Source organism: Coloeus monedula (assembly GCF_965178545.1).
Source record: "Coloeus monedula genome assembly, chromosome: 10".
Lineage (NCBI taxonomy): Eukaryota > Metazoa > Chordata > Aves > Passeriformes > Corvidae > Coloeus > Coloeus monedula.
In genome coordinates this window covers 25,922,819-25,939,625 of record NC_138790.1, presented here as the reverse complement: position 1 = coordinate 25,939,625, position 16,807 = coordinate 25,922,819, and positions in this window count along the sequence as shown.

Below are 16,807 nucleotides of genomic sequence, written 5' to 3'. Positions count from 1 at the left end.
TGAAACTAAGAGGGTTTATTGTGGAGTTTTGCTGCCTCTGGGTATTTCCCTCTCACGCCTGTGCTGGAACACTGGTATGATGGATGGCTGTCATGCTGCCTAGGAGCAGCCACACTGGCTAAGGACAGGGATTTCACAGTGTGTACCCATGGGTGTGTTGCTCAATCTCCTTTTTTTCACTTTATTTTGCAGTACTTTACAAGACAGGAAATAAAAGGTAAGGCCTAACCAGCAAACAGAATCTTGCTGCTTCTTTGAGGGAAGTCAAGAAACCACAACAGAGAAGGGCACAAAACCAAAATAATTTTGCAGCTGCATTTGGGTGCACTGAAAGAGAAGAGATGGTATGGCCAAGTTCCCATCGGAAGGGAGGTGCAGGGAATGAGCCACAAAATTAACGCCGCATGGATCATTTTGGCAATGAAGTTTAAGAGGAAAAATTTTTGAGAGATGATGTTAAAGAGTAAGGGTGGGAATTAGCTAAAGCCTGGTGGTAAAAAGACATTGAGAAAGCGGAGTCATGGCTGACTGAGAGGTTACAAACTCAGGTCAGGAAAAGGACAGCGGGTGTGAGCCAGGAGCAGGAGAGGAGCAGGGACAAAGCGGGGGACTGAGGGGACTGGTGGGGGAAGCAGTGGGATTTGGGGGCCCAGCTGAATGGACAACAAATCATTCAACGAAGGAAGTAGAAAAGATGATTAAGATATAAATCAGGATCCTTTGGGGATCTGAGCAAGAAGTAAAACAAAGAGAAGTCAATTCAAGGAAGTAAAGAAATGTGGGAGGCACAGGAACAGAGAGGAGCAGCCTGCAATTGCTCCACAACAGAGCACGCCACAGAAGCTTCAGAGAAACACATTCAAAAATGTATTTCAGTAATTTTATTTCACATTAAGCTGAAAAAGGATTATCAATATTTTTGTTTCATTTTACAATTATTTTTTCCCCCAAATATCCTAAAAGCACAGAGAAGAGAATCTGAAGAGCTTTCGCTTTGTGCAAGGTGCCTTCTTAAGGGTGTGCTGAATGAGACCAAGTGGAGGAAGGTGTTTTACTCAGGATGATTCTGCACCGTTCTCCTGCTCTCCACTCCTGCATGAGTCTGTGCTAACATGTGAAATATTCGGATCACTGACAGGAATGTCACTGGTAATGGAAAGCACAGAGAAGGATCTTTCCAGGACTCAGCTGTGAGCAGAGGTGGAACATGGAACTTTGCCTCAAGTTCCTGAGGCAGGTAGGAAGAACGGTGCCCACCAAACACTTAGATTTTGTATTGAGTACTTTCCATCAGAGTGTCAACTCCAGTAATAGATTAAAATGAAAGCACAAACTCAATCATTAAATTTAATGCATCATACATTTGCCATACACTTTGAAAAGTATAAGATGCTTTCCATTTTGAAAAGTCCCAGCACAGGCACTGCAGAAAGCAAATTCTGGAACATGGTTGTGGCAAGGAGGTTAAGGAAACACAGACTGGAGGAAGTGGTTACTGTGAGGGTCCCTCATACCCAAATGTTTGTTTTAGCACAATTAAGACAAGCTTGCAGCAATAAAATCAATGATCGTGTGGTGAACTAATGAGGGAAAGTGTGAGAAGATCTGACTAATAAAAAATGGAAATTGCTTGTTGTGTGAAAAGCAGTTATCACTTCCAGATTGTGCAGGCTCTACTTTTCTATTTATCAGTAGCATACATTAATATACAGCCACTAGAAAATGCTGCCGTTTGTTCCTCTGCATGAAAGGAAGTCTGAACTTCAGCCTAGGCCTGAGTCCACCCTTGTTTTCCATCCATCCACATTGCTACAAACAAGGTGATTTATAAGCAGATTCCCACATAGGAAACAGAAGCAATGGCTATAAAAATCTGCCTCCCCCCTCATTTAACCCAGACCCGTTTGTGACTCTCTCAGCAGGTGCCTGTGTTCAGGAACAGGTATCACTGTGTAATTAATGGGAGTTAGTTACTTAGCAGTGTAAGTTCATCAGAGTAAACAGATGTAAACAATGCTGTCCCTTTTGTCATTTACCAGTCATTTCCTCAAGAAGGAAAGTTTTAACAACCAGAGATAAATCCACATAGATTTTTAGCTGGCAATGTAAGTAAACACAATTGTCTTTGTGAACTTTATAGTACAGTATCTGGACGCCACTGGGAAGCTGAGACACATTAATGACCTTTATTCAGATGGGTGTTGGTGACGCTGCTATCACAGGTGCCTGTGGGACACTGGCAGGGGCCACACAGCTCAGGCACATGTAAACAGCAGATCAGCCCTTAGCAACACTTGGTGCTATTTGGTGACATCTTCACCTGGCAAGCAACAGCTCCGGGCTTCGCTCTGGAGCCCATCATGCCGAGCCCTCAGCACGTCCGACCCTCAGAGCGCCGCCGCTGTGGGGGAATACTGCACTCCGATTGGTGCGGCGTTCCCGCGCCGCGCGGTGATTGGTGCGGCGTTCCCGCGCCGCGCGGTGATTGGCGCTTTCTGCCGCCTTTCTGCCGCTTTCGGGAAGGTTCGGCGCCGGTCGGGGGAGCGCGGACGCTGAGGGGAGCTAACATGGCGGCGGCGCTGTGAGGGGAGCGTGTGTGACACGGGGTGGAGCTGCGATAGTGCGGTGTAAATCACCCCGAGCTCCCGTCAGCTTGCCCTGCTCCCACAGGCCGTGCAGTTTGCCCTACCTAAGCATGGCTGGCCCTCCTGTTCTTCTTTACAAGCACGTTCGTTTTCCGGCGAGGCATGCCAGCTCACACAGCCACCAAACTGTCACAAAAAGTAGATGAGCTGTGAGGGGTGATACTCCCCTTCAGGTAAATAAGAATTCCATGAGTCCTCTGCAGTCTGATGTACCAAAAAATAACAGGTTTGTAATAACACAAGATACCTTGCAGAACTTAAAAGCTGACTGATTAAAATTACCTCAGCAGTCATACTATATTTCCAATATCATACAACATGCTTATTGCTTCTACTTCAGAGTGCAATACTTGATGAATTTTTAAAATTTATTTATTTAAACATTATAACCACGGACACAGAAAATTTACACATATTGCACTTCTAATGAGTTCCTCAGCTAACTGCACTTTCAACCCACCACAGTTTCTGTGTGTCCCCTTCTGTAGCCTAAATTACTGAGTAAAAAGTAAAAACCAAATAAGTTTAAGGAATAGATGAAAAAAAGCAAATTCCACATAACAGTAAATTGAGTTGTGGAGACGTGAACTTGCCCATAAAAGCATAACTCTCCCAACGTTCTCTTTGAGAGTTTCTGTAAATGAGCTTTTTTCCACAGAATCACTGTGGGGGATGAGACTGAGTGTGAAACTCTGAGGTCAGGCTCCAGATTTGCTGCAGATGGGCTCCTGGGGAGCCGTGAGTGTGGTGAGCCATCCGTGGTCTCCTGCAGGTAGCTCACTCAGGGAGCTCACAGCTGCAGAATGGGAAGCAGCGGAATTATTTCTGCAGGTGAACTTGCCAGTCATGAGGACAACTGAATTGTTTGGTCATCATTTATGCTGTGTGCTCTTCCCATGTTTTTCTAGTGCTAGGTGCTGAAAAGAGGAGAAACAACTGAGATGAAGAAGAAGGGAGAGAAATTCTTTTTCTGATGAGTCTTTTATTTTCTCTTTTTTATTTTTTATTTTTTTTAATTGCCCTGTCCTAGCACAGTGTTGTAGTGCTCATGCTGTAAGTGCTCCAGGAAACTATCCAAATTAAGAGGAAAAACTACCTAATGATTGCTTGGAAACACAAAACCCCACAACCAATACAAACCATCCTGCGAGTGTAGCACCTGTGCATTTGTCAGCCATCTTCAGTGATTGATTTTATGTGTTTGCTGTAGATCTTGCTCAACAAAATGTAAAAGCTGCGTTGGATTATGAGCTGTTGTATTTATAACATTATTTAGTACCATTTAGTTACTAGAAGAAAATTATCCCCTTCTCAAAACCTCACTTGTTAGAAAGGAATACAATTACTGAATGTTTATGCAGGGGTTCTAAAGTACATGGCAAAGATTTTATCTCTTAAGTATGAATGCCTACATATAATCTGAATACATTTCTGGGAAGGTTTTAATTGCACACTGATAACAGGGAGTCTTTGTGGCAACACTCGTTCATTGGATCATGATCAAAAAGCAAAGGAATAGAATTATGTAGAGACCAACTTCCTCCTTGCTGTATTCCCTCTGCTGCTTTCAGAGCAATTATGACGCATTTCTGCATTCCAGAATTTAGGGAAAAGAAGATGGGGGAGGGATACAAAATCCTTTGGTAGTTTTGACTCACAAGAAATGCGTTTTTATTCACAGAGAGGTCTGGCCCCATTACTATTCAGAAACCAAACAATACCCAGCTCAGCAGCTGGAGTGAGCCGGGGGTACTGGATCTGTGCAGAGGGATGTGGGGTCATGTGTGTCTGAACTGGCCATGCTGATTATTAGTTTCAGCTTTGTGATTGTGGTTCAGTAACAAAATACGTGCTGAAGTCAAGGTGCATGGCTACCCAAAGACTTCCAAATCCCACTGATGGCCTACAGAGCTTTGGTGATTTTGAGTGACTTGAATTTTGTCTTCTTTTTGAGGCTTGTGAACCATGGGAGATAAGCTGATCTGTTATTTCAGATTGATGGTGAGATACTAAAAAAGCCATTGTTTAGGCTGGCAGCTTTATAAATGGCTGTGGGAATTGTTAACCTGATTCTCCTGGCCTGTGCTGGTAGAAACTGGTTCTGGTACTGAATGGTATTGGATATCTTGTGGCCTTGGGAATGCAATTGTGGACATTTTTTTTGATCTAGCAAATTTACCATGTTCTTAGAGATAAAGCTTTTTCTAAGTTCATTTCATTTTTAGGCCTGTTTTACCCATCCTTGGTCTATCTCTTGTTATCCAGGTTCAGAATTTGTTCTAAGCAGCATTACATACCCGGGCATGAGACAGAAGGAGTGGGCAGGGGACCTTTTCCTTAAAGCTGGGGATCCCTCCAGCAGATGCTGGCCCTGGTCAATGAGGAGTCAGATCTTTTGCTCATTTGTACCCAGAGCCCTCAGGCTGTCAGACGCTGAGCCCCCTTTCATCCTTGTGACTTCAAAGTGCTGCTCAGAACTGGGCAGAAAGAGGCTTTGAGTTAGATCTGTAATTGAAGCGGATCTATTAGGCTGCCCTACCTCGTCTTTTCAAAGCGTGTTGTACGTAACTTTACAGCAAACGGATGTGTTCAGGTAGAGCATGGTCTCGTGGAATTATTGCAGCTCTTTTTAGCTATCTGTAAATGCACCTTCCTGGAATTTCATTTGAGAGGTAAATCAAACACTACCTCATCTCCTGTTACACATAATTCAAAAATATTCATTGTTCTCAAAGTATTGGAAGTGAATTGTTTTATTACAAAGTTGGCCTTCGTGTTTTTGACATGGCCTGCAGATTTCATCCTCTTTATCCCGAGGAGCTGAGAGAATTGTGATCAAAAAGCCAAACCTGGAGTTGTGTTCTGGCGGTACAGCTACCTTGCTGACAAAAGATTGTCAGAGTTAAAAGCATGATCTGCTTTGGTCTGAGTTAAAAGTCCTATTGGTAGAGCTCCTGCTGTGACAGAGGGGCAGCACTGATTAGAGGTGAGGCGTCAGGGGTTTGGCCGTGGAGGCCCAGCCCAGCAGCCTGCCCGGTGTGTGCTGGGGATCTGGGACTAAACCACTGTTCCCCACCTCGGCCCCTCACGCTTACAGCAGACAAGGCACACGAGGGCTCACGTTCAAATCACAAGCACTAGCCAGCTGTCTGAGTATTCCAGGCTGGAATATTCTGGTGGAAATACAGTGTTTCTATATAAGTTGGTAAAAATGTAATGCAGCCTTGTTGCCTGAGGTGGAAGTGAGGTGTGTGAGGGTCTGGGTTTTGTCTCACGGGGAGCAGCCCCTCTTGGGTTTCATCTGTGAGATTCCTGGATGATATGTAATAGAGGAAAATTGCAGTTAAAAATAATCAGGGTTGATCTTTGAAGGTGTCAGGAAAGGAAGTGCCTTACAATGCCACAGGACTTGGGTTCTTTAAAAATCCTGTAAAATAACATTTTTGGAATTTCAGCTGCCTAATAGGGATACTGGTTAACCCCAGCCACACAGTGGCTGGAATCGGTGGCAATTGAGTAGCAACAATCAGCTGCAGGCGGGCTTGAGGTCTAGCAAAGTATCCAAGAATTCCTGAAGCTGATAGTGGAGAAAAAGAAGGAGAAAAGAGAATCTGGGATCTCTTACTTACAGGAAATTGGGAAAAGCATACATCTCACTGAGACGCCAGGAAGCACACATGCATATGCATGTTCTTCCTGCTGAATTTTCTTAGCATTCCCAATCCATGAGAAGTTCTGAAAAACATTGGTTTGACTCCAGCTCAGATTCAGTTTCCCTCAAGCAAAAAATGTTGTTCTTCTGCCAGATGTGTGACCAGCTCCCACCAGGAGCTGAGACAGGGAAGTTACCGCTGGTGATGTTTGATCAGTGTTGCCATCACTGTCCTGGCTCAGGCTACAGCTGTGTTGGGCAGGAGCCAATGGCAGCACTGTGTCCTGGGCAGGTTTTGCTCTGAAAGGGAATGTTTGCACCTTTGCATTGAACCACTTCCTTTTCAAAACGGCAGTCTCTGTCTTTTAAGGATTATAAGGTTCCATGTAGCAAAACATAAAGCTTTTGTTGTTGTTTTTACCAGAGGTGCTGTTTTCCCTTTGGAGGCTTTGCAGGTCTCTGTGAGATTCCAACTTCCTCTGAAAGTTGGAGCTGTTTCACAGGGGTTGCTAAGGTGATTTGGTGGGAAGGAAATGCACTGGTAATTTGCTGTTGTTTACAGGAGAATATGAATAAAATGTTACCACCTTAGCAAGGCTAGTGTCTGCGTCTGAGAGTATTCCAGAAAGGCTTCAGTAGAGAAGAAATAACTGTACGAATGCCCGATTCACCACCGCCAAGGATGATAAAATGAGATGTCTGCAGAGTAGAGGCAGAAACATCTCATGTCACCTTTTCATCGTTTCAACTGGAATGTGAAACATTTTAGTTTTGCTCTTTTTTCTTTGATTTTTAAAATGTATTTCTATATGTGAATTGTTTGTCAAGTGTTTACTGGGAATATTTAGTGTTCCAAAGCAGATATTACACTGAGTAATCACAAATAGCTTTAAAGCTAAGAACAAACCCTGCTGCCCCCATGCAGCTTTCCTCCCAGGAAAACAAGAAAGCATGACAAGTGTTTGGTGGGGAAGAAAATCCTTCTTGACTCCAAATATCAGGGCTGCCTCATCCCTAGAATATGGTAAATCCAGGTGGGGTGGCAGCACGTGCTCAACATCCTGACTTTTCCAGTGTTCAGTCTGTCATGTTTTCAAAGGAAATAAAGTTATTGCTCATGGGGAAGAAGGTTTGAAGAACAAGTAGTCTTAAAGCCTAGAGCCACTGCAATGGAGGTCTCAGGTGTGTAAATTCTAGAGGGGAGCTGTGGCAGGGAGAGGCTGTTTGCCACTGTGCCATCTCGATTTTACCTGGATGCTTCATTTCCTTCTGTAAAACTATTACTTTGGGATGAACTGACAATGGATGATTAGCTGTGGTTCTTCAGCTGGGGTTTCTAACCTGGCAGAAGGATACAGGTGATTTACCTGCGTAGGTCTGTTGACTTAACCAGTAAAAACTGCTGGAGAAGTGTGGATCAATTTTTCCACATATTTGAGGACAAACTTGAGAGGTGGCTGGAGTTGTGGGGTTTGCAGCCCTGCACTCTGACCGAAGGCTCATTAAAGCCAGTGGGGCTGGTCATTGAATGGACTCAGTCTGGGCTCTCATCAGGGTGTGTGATCACATGGGCTTGGTTTGTAACACAGTGTTGGGTTTTACTAACCCAGAAGACCTAAGTAAAACCACTCAAAATAAACACCATTAAATATTTACTGCCTTCTGCACAGTGAGTCTGAGCCATCTGAAAATCTGTCAGAATTCAGACATTGCTGAATCTCCTGAGTCTGCCCTGCATTTACCTTATTTGCAGTCTCTGTAATTAAAATATGTTTCCAAATCTTCTGATTTCCTCTATTCTGTTTCCTTTCATATTCTCTTAATTTGTCTTGCTCTATTACTCTTAGTTTTAATACAACTTTGAAAGACAGAAGCATTCCCATGTCTAAGCCTTGACTTTCCAGACATCAGATTGATTTCCCCCAATGTTCTGTGCACAAAGGTGATATTTAGAGTTTTAATAAAGAGGTGAAGAAAGGGAAAAATAACTCAGTACTTTTCTGATAAGGAATGCAGATGCTGTGACTTTGCAGGTGAGATATTAGTAAACCCTATACCGAAGCAATAATATTCCCCTGTTTATATCTTTTTGTGCAAGTCCTTACCAAGGAGAGGTGTGAAGAGGGCAGGGGAGAATTTTACAGCTTCTTCAGTTTCTTTAGGATTACTAAGATTTCTTTTTTGTTCTTCCAAGCAGAAGAAGCTGTTGTTCATTTTTTTCTTTTTACAGTGTAAATATAAAAAGCTTTACATCTTGCATTCTCCGAGTTTCTGTAGGTGTTGTAGGAGCATGCTGGGTGAAAGAAAAGCTGCTTTAGACAGCTGTTGTGGCAGTCGGACTCTAGAGCAGAGAGAGATGGCTTTGGAAAATGACTGGCATTTACGTAAATAGCAAAACTCTAATTTCTTCACTGAACAAAAGTCGTCCCAAGAAAAGCTTTTTCCAAATTTTAGGCATTTGAATGAAATACAATATAAAAATTCAAGTGTTGCTTGGCAAGTTCCATTTGTATTCTGCAGAGAGCTCCTGCTAGCTCTCTGCATACATGCAGGTCTCATTCTGAAGGTAATTTAGCTGTTTTCCTCACATAGTAACTAAAAAAGCAGCAATTAACTCCATCTGTTTTCACCAGAAAAGGCTACATAAATGAGATTTCAAAGGTGCCAAAATGAGATTTAGAGGAGTTTTCCATTGGTTTTACCTGGTTCCAGGACACTGGTGCTCCAGTCTTGCCAAAGATATCACTGGAAATGTTTTATTGATAAAAATAGTCCCGCCTTGCATGTGTTGTTCCAAGGACATGCCTGCCATTTTCTGGCACTGCTCTGAATTTGAATTATAAAGAGCAGCACAAAAACAAAGATGGAAAACAAGTTCCTTTAAGAACAACAGTTCCTTATCCACTGCGGGTTGATTTTGGGGGTTGTATTTTTGTTTGTTTATTGACTTTAAACATGAATTAATCTGCTTGCTTGTTTAAAATAAAGAGAATTTTGCTGTGGTGAAGCAAACAGCAGAAGCAGAGTGGGGTGTGGGCAGGCGTTTGGCAGCGAGTGCTGCGCAGGGCAGCCGCTGGTCCTTGGGCAGGAGCGGGGTGGGAATGCTGCTGTCGGGACAGCGGCCGGGCTCTGCGGGAGGACGGAAGGCAGCGCAGGGGTCAGGTCCTTCAGGGGCAGAAATCCTTTTCTCCTTTCACAATTACTGAAAGTTGTAATGACATTGCAAAGAAATCACACCGTTCTGTTCCAATGAAACAATACCCCAGTCCTGTTCATTGAGTAATTTAAACATCATAATTTTCACAGGCTATTGTTTCAGATATTGGTTTTCATTCTGATTTTTGTGTGGTGATATGCTATTAAAAGAAATCATGCAAGTTATCTAAGAATAGCAAGCTAAGTGAGCAGGAGACTTTGATTTATCATAGGGAAACCCAAAATGCCAATGTAATTTTCTTTTTCAGGTCCACATATTAAAACCCTTTCTTTTAAGAAACCTTTGATTAAATCAGATTAGAAAGGTTATTAAAGTTGTCAAATTTCTCAAGAAAATGCTCTATACCATATTATTGCTAAGAATTTTAAAACATGGTATTGATATAATAAAATAATTTCCACCCTTTTTGATAGAATCAGAAGTTTATGTATCAGTCAGACATTAGTAAATCGTGCTCAACAATGCATTCAGACTGTTGAGAATCCTGCAGGGCTCATCCTCCTGGTGCAGGACAATAAATACTGTTGTCAAAGAACAGAGTAATCCAGAAATTCCAGCTGTATGCTGGAGGAATTTGGGTTAAAGAGTAGATGTGGGGGAGCTTTTCTGTCTCCTAAGGCACTTGTGTAGCTGAAGTAGAAGCAGATTAATGGAGCCGACACTCCAGTGCTCTCAATTCTGTTTGTGTGTTAGTGGAATGTAAAAGCAGTGTGTAGATGCACACTGGAATTTCTGAAGGATGGGGGTTACCATGGATACACTCAAGCGACCAGATTGGTGTGAATGCAAAGCTCTAATTTTTCTCTGGTTGCAGGAGGATTTGTTCTGATAAGAAACTTGTGCTGCCACTGTTTCTCCTCCCCCTCCCACTTGTTACTGAAGCAGTACAACTCTTGGATGCTACGTGTGATGCTGAGGGACAGTTCTGATCGTGTTGCTCTATATCTGCTGCCCAGGGCTGGGATTCTCACACACCAGGGACACTTCACCTACATGTTATTTCAAATGAATGATAGAACTAATTAATTTTGGGTGCTGCAAATTCTTAATGTTGTGAGAACCCCCTGTTTTCAAACTGTGAGTATACATGAGTGTGCCTGTCCCTCCACTGCAGGGGGAGAGGTGTTTGTGGAAGAAAAAAAAAACCTCTGTGGAGTAGATAATGGGGATAGAAATAAGCTAGAGGGGGAAATACCAGAAAGCTTGTCGAGTTCATGGCTGGTGTGTTTTTCTTGAGAGTGGGACTCCTAAAGGGGCTTGACAAGAGGAAATACTTTTTTGGAATGTGCAGGGAATTGGTATTGTGAGCAAAAGGGCTTCTGAAGTTGTGTGGGAAGAGGATTTAGTCTCTGAACTCCTGCTGTAGTTCTGAAAACTTGTCCTTTCCTCACTGCTTGCCTTGCTCTTGTGCAAGCTGCAGTGCCGATGAAGGGTGAGGAGAGCTCTCATCTCTGCCTGTCCTTCTGTTCTCAGTTCAGCTGCTGAATTCCTTAAGAGCACAATCTACAGTTCCATGTGGCCGAAGCTGGAACAAACCGAAGGTACGCCGGAGAAGCGGCGGCTGACAGCTCCCGGCCCCAGAGAGTTGCCAGCACGGACGGGGCTGGCCCGGTCGGCTGCGTGCTCTTGCTGTGACCGAGCAGTCCCGTCGGTGACGGCATCGCTGGGAGCAGCCACCTGCCCAGATCTTGCAATGCCCTGATGGCCCCTGGCACAAGGAGTGTCTGTGTCCTCAAACAGATCGAGGGGTTTACATTTCATGGGGCAACCATCTCTTTGTTTAAATGCTATTCCAGTGATGTAAGTACTGATGTCTGAATTGAATAATTGACTCAAACTGTGTAGCACCTGAAAGAGTTGCTAAAGTACACCGGCTGATGTTGATAGTGTTGCTACTTCTGGAAGTATTTCTTCTTGACCCAGCAAAAAGTTGCTGAAGCCCTGCTGTTCCTCACCATATTTATGGATTTCTCTTAGCTCAATTGATACTAACTTGTCTGCTGTACACTAAGTAGCCAGGTCCTTATGCTTTACATCCCTGCTGTTGGCCTGTGAGTCTGTACTCATTAAAACATAAATAACATAACAGAAGTAGTTCGGATGGTGGAAGACCTATGTAAGTGTTAACCCTCATGGGGAGACAGGCAGAACAGAGGAAAAACCTTGTGTCCATTTGTATCCCTGCCAAGGAGATGGTATTAACATTATTTCAAATATAGTACAGACAGAGCTGGAATGTTTCCCCTGGTAAATGCCTTTGGGAGGATGCTGCTATGAAATATATTCCTGAGCAGTGGATTAGTTATTATGAAAAATACTTTTCCGTAAGGACCCATAGTTTTAAAAATCACTATCCCTGAGAATAATAATGCACCGTGGTTGGTAAATTATTTCCTTTTAACCCTCAGCATTCAGCTCTTGTTTTATGAAATTACAAAAGCTTTCCAGTTAATTTTTCCCTTTCAGACCCCAACTAGATCTGAATGGAGAGCTCGATTAACGTGCTGATAAGAGCATTAACGTGCACTTAGGATCAATGCTTCTTTGTAATCTGTGAGTGAAAATAGATGAGTGTTGCTGTTTTCTACTTTCATTAATAAGCTGTTTATCTCAGTCTCCATCCTGCAGGACTCAGGTGGAGCTGTCATTTCTGCTCATCAGAACTGCTGGATACAATGAGAATATGTGATTAAGGGCAGGCTAAATACCTAAGTGGGAGCAATGTGACTGTACCTAACTTGGCTTGGGGCAGTCTATGTTTGTAAGGCTGCTGTCAGGATTTACGAGTTTTAGGGAGTTGGATATTTGGCTCCCTAGAAGCCAAGTATTTGCCATAAGTGAGTATGATTATTTCCTCTGAAAAATCACTGAAAATAGTTGAATCTTCCAGATGAAATTGTAATAAAGCCTAGAGCATCAGTTTATAGAATCAGCTACCTATGGAGACACCTCTGACAGACTTCCAGCTATTAGTGGTGTGTTAAAGCTCTAAACCCCAAAGATTTTATTCATTTTGTAACGTTTTGGATTGTCTCACTCCCACAAAATTTCCTTCTTGGAATTCCACTGAGTATGTAAACTCAATAGGAATTAACAACAACTTACTCCCCAGGTAATTCTTGAACTTCTTCAAAGTATTTTCTACTACCAGTTTCTCTTGCAAATCTGCAATTTTTTATGGTCTTGTGGAATGTGCAACCTGCATTTGTTACATTTTTGCTGATTTTACAAAAAAATGTGTTTGCAGTGGGACCAAGGACAAGATTTTATATGGCTTTAAATTGATCACAAAATTCTAAATTCCTGAGCGCAAAAAAAGTGAATGAGTCTTCCAGTTCTCTCCTTAAGTGGTGATAAGTTTCTAGATTGAGCTTTTGGAGAAAAAAATGAAAATTGGAAATGTGCAAGGCCAGCTTCATACTGAATCCCTAGTAAGAGCGGATACCGTCTGCCCTTTGCATAGATCCTGCTGCCTGGGTAGATCAGTGCACAAGTATTTTACAGTGGAAAAGCTCAGCTGGGAGGGTATAAACTGTGAATGGACAAGCAAATGAGATGTGTTGGTACATCCAGGTGCTGCTGACAGCCTGGCAGTGGCATGTGCTGGAAAGATCTTGGGTTAATAAAATAGACATGTATAGTTTTTGCCATGTTTTCACAGGATGGTTGTGTTGTCTATTTGCCCGGATAGATACTGAGAATCAGAATCTTTCCATTCCAAGGACCGGCGGCCAAAGCAGCACAAAGGCCCTGAATCCCGTGATTTAATTGATTTCTCTCTTTCTTCAGATTCCTGGCAACTTCCTCATCCCCTGGGCTGCACTGTGTGGTTGTCGTTATGACAACTGTGCAGTTTGCTCCTAGCACTGCTTTACCTCTTGGGTGTTAATATCTGGGGTACCTTGGGAAAAGGTGACAATCCTTATTTATTAGCTTATCCCGAACTGTGCTAGCCCTCACACAGACACACTGTCTCCAAACTCTCTTGTACTTTAAACAAGTCCTCTTAATGTGCATTGTGAATATCTGAGAGGTCTATTAAGGCATATTGATAAAGCTATTTAGTAGCAACTTGGGCTTTGTGTGCTTTTATGAACCAGTTATGAGACCAGAATAGATAAGAGCCTAAATCTATGCCCTAGCTTAGTCTGCAATTGTTTCCCTGTGTAGACAAGCATTCCCATATTGAGGAAGGTTGCAGGACTGGCAGTTTTCATGGCCTTGAGAGGCTGCAAGAACGTGAAGGAGCTAAGATGTATCAACCTGTTGCAGAAAGCTGTAGAGAAGCTCATCCTTTACCTACTTTATGCTATCCCCTATTTCCTGGGATTTGCTGATGATGTTGGCTGAGTGTCACAATGGTTTAGAGCTTTCAGGCATGCTACTAGAGGGGAAACATATATCCAGCAGGATTCTGTCTTGTGCTTTATCCTCTTCTGCAGTCATGGCTTGGAGAGTGTGAGGCAAAAATCCCCACAATTAACATATGGAGGTTGGCCCCATCTGACATAATGAAATTCATCTTCCTGGGCCATCAGACTTGATTAGAAATATTTTGACTTATGCTCAGAAAAGTTGGTGACAGCTTCAGAACTGTTGTATTCTTGTTTTCAGTGTAGCTGCTGCAGTGAGTTGCCTTCCCTCTGACCAGGCCCAGCAGGCAAGTTAGAGCTGCTCTGCTGTAGCCTTGCGTATGAACACCTGAGGAAAACGGGAGGGAGGGAGAAAGGCTGATGAGAGGGCGGGCCAGGAGACAGAGAGAATTCTTTTCTAGGAAGGGATTTTTATTAGATCTCAAGATTGCGTTTAAAAGAAAACTGGTGTCATGTTCTTCTGTGAGAGGCTGAGACACATCCCGGGGTGATCCTTGAGCGGTTTCCAGGCTCACAGCACAAGTCAGCAGCTGTTGGAGCTGTTCTCTGCTCACACCCTGGGCTCTTCGAGCCAGGAGCTGAACCCCAGGCAGGGCAGTTACACAACATAATGCTGAACCTCCTGGCGGAGAGGTTTGATCTGGAAAGATAGTAAATGCATTTTAGAGCTCTGAATACCTTTCTAAAAGAAGTGAAATGAGCAGTTCTTGTTGTTTAACAGAGCAAAAAGGAAACAGGTTGTTAAATACTTGCATTAGGTGCAAACCTAGTGCTCCTCCATTCCAGAAGAGTCTTACTCTCCGTCATTTGCTCTGTAGGCCAGGCCATGCCTCTTAGTAGCAATTCTGAATCACCATCCAAAGAATTAGAAAGTGTCATGATCTAATCATGATCTCAACAAGCCACTATATATCTGCAAACAAAAGAAGAAACCACAGATGTATTAGCGTGGAATGTTTTTCAGATGAAAGATATTGCCATTTGCTTGAACACAAATTATTACAGATTCTGAAGCAATAAAGAAGGAATTAATTGGTTTTGTAATCTTTTTGTTTTCCTCTGTCAATTAAAATTTGTTCCGTTGTATGGCTCAGTGTCTAACTAATTGCATTTCTTGTTGGGATAAGAAAAGAATCAGTAAAGAGAATATGGAGAAAGGCACAATGCAGTTTCATCTATTCTGATTCTGAGATCCTCTCCTGAATCTCAGGGAAAATGAGGAGATCCTTTTCCCACCTTTGTGCCTGATTTAAGGGCCTGAGACAAATTCTGTAAAATTAAAATGAACTATTTTTCATAGCTTTGGTAGTCTTGGTGCCATGTTCTTGTTAAAACCTGAACTCTTCTTACAGCTTCCAAGAAGTGCCCCAACAGTGAAGGGAATGTGTTCAAAGCTGAGTCTTCTAAAACTGACCTGGATAACCACAACAAAACCATCAATCTCGTCCTGATTTTTGTTTGTATTTTGTCTATTTCCCCCCTTCCCTTATGGATGTGTAAAGTCATAAACGATTTTGGGACATCAAAAGCTGAACATTCATCTGAATTTACGATTAACCAGTTGTGGAAAAGGTTAAAATTTAACAGGAGATGAAATAATTTGTGTTCCTATGAGTACACACGGCTTGTTTCTCACTCCTCAGCCACTGTAAACTCTTTGTGGAAGTATTTTCCACTTCTCTATTTTGAATTGCAGTAAAATGGAAGATATTTGAAATATGATTTAAATTTTTAGTGGCTCCTATTATAAGCAGAAAAAAGAGGAAATAAAACTTATTGAGCAAGAAACACTCTGAAGAGCAGACTAGGCCTGCCACTGATTATCTTTCTTTCTGAGAACAGGACTAAATTCTTATTTCCCAGAAGACTTAAAGCCTTTTTACATGACCTTTATTTTGTGTTTTATGAAAGTCAATGGACTTTACTTTCATTGAAGCCCTACTTTTTTATCTCTTTAGGAAAAAAAACCAAACAAAAAAAAACCCCCACCAGTGGCTCTCCTACCATGGAGGAGTCTAATTGTGACATTTAAGTTTATAAACGTGCTTAAAAGTGGAGCAAATTGATAATTTAACTTACATTTCTGTGGACAAACTCTTTCATCTTATGCATGAAACTGGGGAAGCTTTTTTAAGGAAATAATGTGAAGATGCACCCTAAAACTCCATTCATAATTTCAATTAACTCCAGTAGTCAGTATGATTTTGGGGTTTTTATTGTTTCTTTGGGGAATAATAAAATAGAGTGAAATGTATATTTTTATTATTTAACACTATTTTAAAAATTGCTTTCTGGTATCAGTCAAATATGTGTGTGTTTGCCATTTAAGCTCAAACACTTTTTTATTGTTTTGTTCAGCTTCTTATAACATGGCTGTGCCTCTTGGGTTTCCAGACAGCTTCCCAGGTTGCTCTGGTGCAGAAGCAGTTGCTTTCTGGAATCTCAGGGTGTCCTCTTCTGAGTTTTCTGATTTGAAAGTGACTTTAAGATAGAATTTGCCAAAGGTTTGTGGTTCTCCACAGGATAAATCTGAAAAGATAAACTTTCTCTGGAGCCTTTTTCTGGAAAAGACATTAACAGAAGTTATTTATCGTTTTCTAATCTAACAAGAGCACCTGTAGCAGGGAACTGACCTTGAATGTTTTTTCCCGATACTTGATTTATTTATTTTATTCTTGATTACCATACTTGATTTTAGTTCTAAACCAGTATGTCATATCATGTGAAAGTGATTTGAATTATTAATTAATTTTAAAAATTAGTATATTAAGAATGGCCACTGTTTTTAATATCTACAAAAATGTTAATTTCATAGTAAACATGCAAAAATGTCTTGGGCCAAAGTTCTTCCATTTGGGTAGGGTGGCTGTACTCCAAGATGCAGGGAAGAAAAGACCCTCAGTCGTCTTGTACAGAATGA